The sequence below is a fragment of the Sinocyclocheilus anshuiensis genome, unplaced genomic scaffold (genome assembly GCF_001515605.1).
Source record: "Sinocyclocheilus anshuiensis isolate Anshui unplaced genomic scaffold, SAMN03320099.WGS_v1.1 scaffold238, whole genome shotgun sequence".
Lineage (NCBI taxonomy): Eukaryota > Metazoa > Chordata > Actinopteri > Cypriniformes > Cyprinidae > Sinocyclocheilus > Sinocyclocheilus anshuiensis.
This window is the reverse complement of record NW_015547674.1, coordinates 62,359-68,413: the sequence shown is the minus strand read 5'-3', so window position 1 is coordinate 68,413 and position 6,055 is coordinate 62,359.

The following is a 6,055-nucleotide window of genomic DNA, read 5'->3' as shown; positions in this document are numbered from 1 at the left end:
ACATGGTGTTAGCTTTCACTGTTAAGCTGATGATACTTAGCTCTATATTTCTTCAGGGCCTGATGAAACATACAAATTTGCAAAACGAACGAAATGCATAGTTGATATAAAAAAACAGGATGACTAGTAATTCCCTAAATTCTTACTAGAACCAGGAAGTACGACCATTATAATCCTTCATGTCCGCTGCGATCTCAAAACTCTGGCCATTTGATAATACCTAGAATATCAAAATAAACTGCGGGCGGCAGATCCTTTTTCTATTTAGCGCCCAAACTCTGGAATAACCTATCTAACATTGTTCGGGAGGAAGACACACTCTGTCAGTTTAAGTCTAGATTAAAGACCCCTACGGGTGGCAGATCCTTTTTCTATTTAGCGCCCAAACTCTGGAATAACCTATCTAACATTGTTCGGGAGGAAGACACACTCTGTCAGTTTAAGTCTAGATTAAAGACCCATCTCTTTAACTTGGCATACACATAATACACTATCTCATTTCTATCATTCAAATCCATTAAAGGATTGTTAGGCTGCATTAATTCGGTCAACTGGAACCAGGAACACTTCCCATAACACCCGATGTAATCGCTACATCGTAAGAAGAATGGCATCTACGCTAATATTAGTCTGTTTCATTCTTATTCCGAGGTCACTGTAGCCATACGGATCCAGTCTATATCCAGATCAGTTGGTCACTGTAGCCACCCAGATCCAGTCCGTATCCAGTCCAGATGGTGGATCAACACCTAGAGACAACCTCTACAGCCCTGAATGTCAGCAGAGACCATGTCAACTAGATGAGCCCCAGAAACAGATCCCCTGTGAAGACCTCGTCACCTCGACGACCATCGGCACAAGACCAACGGGAACCAGACAAGTCTTCTGCACCTGTGTTGCCGCCTGGAATTAAACCACGCCATGCTGGTTTCGTCTGGCCAGAGGAGAACTGGCCCCCCGACTGAGCCTTGTTTCTTGCAAGTTTTTTTTCTCTGTTTCTGTCACCGATGGAGTTGTGGTTCCTTACTACTGTCACGTTTGGCTTGCTTAGTTGGGGACACTTTACTGATTGCACAGACACTATTGGAAGAGAACTGAACTGGATGATGACATCACTGAATCATCAATGAACTGTATTTAGCTGGAAAAATGACTCTGTTATTGTCTTCTTGGATTATTGACAAACTATTTTCCTGTTTGACACTGTAAAGCTGTGAAATTGTAAAACTGTAAAATTGATTTTGATTGCTTCCATTGTCCTCATTTGTAAGTCACTTTGGATAAAAACATCTGCTAAATGACTAAATGTAATGTAATGTAAAGCTGCTTTGACACAAACAGTATTGTATAAGGCGCTATACAAATAAAGGTGACTTGACTTGACTTGACTTGACTTGTTTTGCAAGCAGTGACAGAATCAAAACTCATGTAATTGTGCACAAAAGTTTTATTAACTAAATACTAACACATAAATAGTCTAAACGAAGAGCATGCAATCATGCATACATACATGGATTGAAGGGAAAGTAGAAGTGAATGAATTAAACTGTTACAGAAACATGAATGAAAGTTTTGATGGTTCAACAGTTCGATGGTGTTGAAATTACGGTAGAGTTATTCTGGGCTAAAGCTCCAAAGATGTTATTCTGACTCTGAGGTGGTCATGAGAGTTCTGTCTCAGGTGGAAAGTTGCAACATGGCTTGTTGCAACTTTGAGGTCCCACAGCATTGCAGTCAGACTGGATGTCTCAAGCCGTGAGGTCACATTGACTTGTGGTTCTATCATAAAGCATGCATAAAACAGTATACAATACAAAAGGCAAAATACAAAACAGTGATAGTACACACAATGTCCAGGGGATATGTTCATTCATAGAAAGGTTTGTCGATGAATTAATGGGAAGAAGTCCTTTTCTATAGGCAATATGTGGCCATTTCTTTGGGGAATTAAATGAGAGTTAATTCTCCCTAAATTCCATTGAGTTGTAAAGCTTTCTTTTAATGTGTCCTAACTGCTATGGTAACCAGAGTCTTGTTCTACCTCTGGTTGTTAGTTGTGGCTGAAGGTAGTACACAAACATTCTGGCACCCATTCCAGTTGTTGGGTGAAAGGGTTAAATATAACAAGTAATCATTTGTCTGATTTGCCCAGTCGTTATGATAATTAAGACTAAAATATAGAAGTGCTGGTATATATACTGTTAACAAAAATATTAAGGGAACACTTATGCTGGGCTATATACCCCAAACATTAAGACAATAAAGTCAGTCTCAACAAACTTCCACAGTAAGGAAAGCTTAATTATATGTATATTGACACTCAAGTCCTCCAAAATTCAAGCCACTGGCACTTAGCTAAGATCAAGACAATTGAACTACAAAGAGAGAACAGTTGAGAAAAACTCGACTGTCCTCACTGACTTCATTTGGTTTGCTTCATTGAGAATAGGGCCCTATAGATCCCTTGGCTGGAGTGCTCTGAGTGAGGTCTATAAATATTGACCGACCATTTCCTTGGCACAACTGTAAGGAAGCGTGTTATCAAACAACTACATTGTGGAGGAGCTTTGCAGAACCACCTCAGCTGCACTAATTTTGAGGTCTGGAACCTGTTAACCTGCAAGAGGACGTTGGCGTCCCAAAGCATTCTTTGTTTACATTAGTTCAAAGTTACTAGTTAAAAAGTAAAACTGCATAATTAACTTGACAAATACATAATTAAAAAGGTCTCAGGCTTCCATTTTTGACCTCTGTTTTACTATAAAATATTTAAGTGACAGCAATGTCTTAATTTGTGTAATTTTATTGCTAAATCAAAAAATTTATCTCACAATGCCTCCTGTAGAGTTTCAAAAATGATGTCAATTTCATAAACTGTACCTTTAATATGAAATGTGAACTTTAGATACATCAATTGAGAAATATTCCTGTATACAGTCTTCATGAAAGTGCTTCACTAAACAACATTCCACATGGCTTTTAGTCCAAATGTGTTTAGGAGAAAACTTGACGTATTCTCATATGTTTGCTTTAATTTCTTAGATAGGAGTGTTATAGTATATATATATATTAGTATATATAGTGTATATATATATATGTTAGTGCTGGGCAATGATAAAACATTTTTTTTCACATAATCACATAATTTTCAATAATGAATTCAAAAGTAGTGTATTGTGCACTTTTTTCATTTAAAAGTACTGCTATATGAACAAAAGTGCAATAACATTTGGTTTGCAACACAACAAATAAGGTGCTTTTTTTACAGCAGTATTTCTTTTACATAGTAGCAGTTAAAATATTTATTGTAAATCTCAACTTATAACATTAATGTAATCAAATTAAATATAAAACCAAAGCTATTTGTCACTGCGAGGGCAATAACGTTTTTATAGAAAATATTTTATCGTTTGTTATAGAAAAACAAGTTATGCTCAGAGTCCAGAGCCTCGATCATAACATTATAACAGGCACCTTCCGAGTAGAGACCTGCACTATTGCGGAACAACACTTGACGGGCGAGTGCGGGTGCGGGCGGGTAGAGACTCATGTGCGCGGGAGAATAAGTACTCACACTAGGCAATCTTAACCGTGCCCGAGCATGTTTGACCCCCAAAGCCTGGTTGTTTGACTAGTGTGATCGCTCCTTGCCACACTCGAGCACGGTTCGTTTAGCCGGCCCTGGCTCGGTTCGAAGAGGTGGGCCAGAGCGCGGTTCATTTGGGCTCGGGCGCGGTGCACATGTAGTGTTGGAGCACTGAACTTCTGATATGTGCAGAAAGATTGCGTGAACATTTCTGAGCAGCAAAAGCTATAGATCTGTGCTATATACTGTGAGAGGGCCATGTGTTACTGCATCCCAAACGTCCCGCGACTCAAAATAATAAACCACAAAGTTAACAAAACGATGCACTCCACTGTGCTGAGTGAGAGTGCTTCTCTGCTGTCTTCACGTGCTATCGGAAACTTCCTATCTCCCACTTATGAAGTTGTGAGCGCTTCATGTGAGTGCTGCTGCAGTCTTAGGCCCACCCCTTATGCTCTCATTGGTTGAGACGTGTGATGACACCCATCCCAAGCCAGTTCTGATCAACATCCCACCCTTCCTGTGACCCATGGTTTGTCTGTGTGTGTATTCAGAGTCAGTGAAAAACGGACTTTCATAATACTAAAAAACTGCGTTAACACGTGATAAAATAATTGTCGGCGTTAATCAATTAATGCGATAATAACGCGTTAACTTGCCCAGCCGTATTTGTATCTGTAACAATCACAAAATTATTCGTATCTGTATTCGGATAAAACCAGGTGGAACTTCGTACCGTTGTGACTATCTTTTTTTTATCACTGAACAAATATACTAAAATAATTATTAATTTCTAAAAATAAATTTATCATACAAGCAGAGAGATGTCATGACAAATGTTTAGTGATCATTTTAACATGACTAAGTTAATTCAAGGCGCACATTTTCATTTCACAGAATTCTGTAAAGCAAGTCTTTTTTTTTAACTTCACTAAACAAATGTGCGTGTGCCACACAAACCAGCCGCTGGTTTGGGTTTTGAGAGACTGAGATGCGCACCGTGGCTGTTTGATTGGTGAGCGCGCTGTGTTTATTCCATTCATTCGTGTATCATATCGTAGCCTAAGGTTTAAATCACTGCCTTTTAAATATACACAAATAATAGAACATGTATGATGTATTATTTTAGTTGATATTACTCTTGCCAAGCTCTGATTTCTGAGAGATGCACAGAGAGGCAACAGCAATGCGGTGTTTGATATGCGCTCTTTTCATTCATAAAGTTTACATTCATTCACTTCACACTCTATGTTCATTTTATTTGTATAGGACTCCAGTTATGAGCAAACAATGAACAACGTCAAGTGTGATACAAGTAAGACTTTATTAACTACATAAACACTTAAACTAGTCTAACATACTACATAAACATACACATACACACGCTCATACAGTTGGTATAGGAAAAGGGTTAAAGCTTAAGCAGTAAAGAGAAGAGAAATACAAATATGAAGCTATGGTACCATTTGATATTCAGCAGATCTACAACCTGAAGGAAACATCAGATTCTTAGTTCAAACAGAAGCAGAAGCGTTCTAGCTCATGTCCTCATCTTAGAATCTAACCGAACCCCAGACGCGAGGCGGGTCACTGATGTGAGGCCTTTAAGGTCTGAGAAGATTCACGCCTCTCAAGATGGGCTTGTCCAATGAGAAAGGAAATATGAACATACATAGGTATTTTCAGTGTTTGACACCCAGATACACGGTATCATCAATTAAACCACTACACCTATCCTTTATACCCTCGTTAGTGGCGAGACATTAAGTTCAAGTTCATTTTATTCATATAGCACATTTACAGCAGCCGCTAGGCTGACCAAAGTGCTTTACAGAAGAGAAATTTATAAAAACATACACAGAAAGCAAGCCAAATAAAAAATATGAACAACCCATTAAAAAATGACCGAATAACAGTAATCAATACACTAAGGAAAACAGATAGGTTTCTGGCAGGGACTTAAAGACAGGCACAGAAGGGGCCATTCTAATTTCTAAAGGCAGGGTATTCCAAAGCTGTGGTCCTGCCACCGCAAATGCACGCTCCCCTCTACGCTTAAGTCTAACATGTGGAACTACCAACAAAGCCTGGTCGCAAGATCTTAGGCTTCTAGATGGAGTGTATAAATGAAGGAGTTCAGAGAGGTAGACAGGAGCTAGGTTATGCAAAGATTTATAAACAAAGAGTAGAATTATGAAATCTATTCTTTGATGAACCAGCAACCAGTGTAGAGATCTGAGAATAGGAGTGATGTGTTCATGTTTGCGACACTTCAGAAGAAATTTGGCCGCAGCGTTTTGGACTAGCTGAAGGCGCACTTTGAGATTTAGATATACCGCAATATAAGGAATTGCAGTAATCTAGCCGAGATGTAACAAACGCATGAACAGCCATTTGTAGAGTTTTTGGAGTGAGAAAGTCTCTGATTTTAGACAGTAGACGAAGTTGATAAAAACTGGATCCGATAAC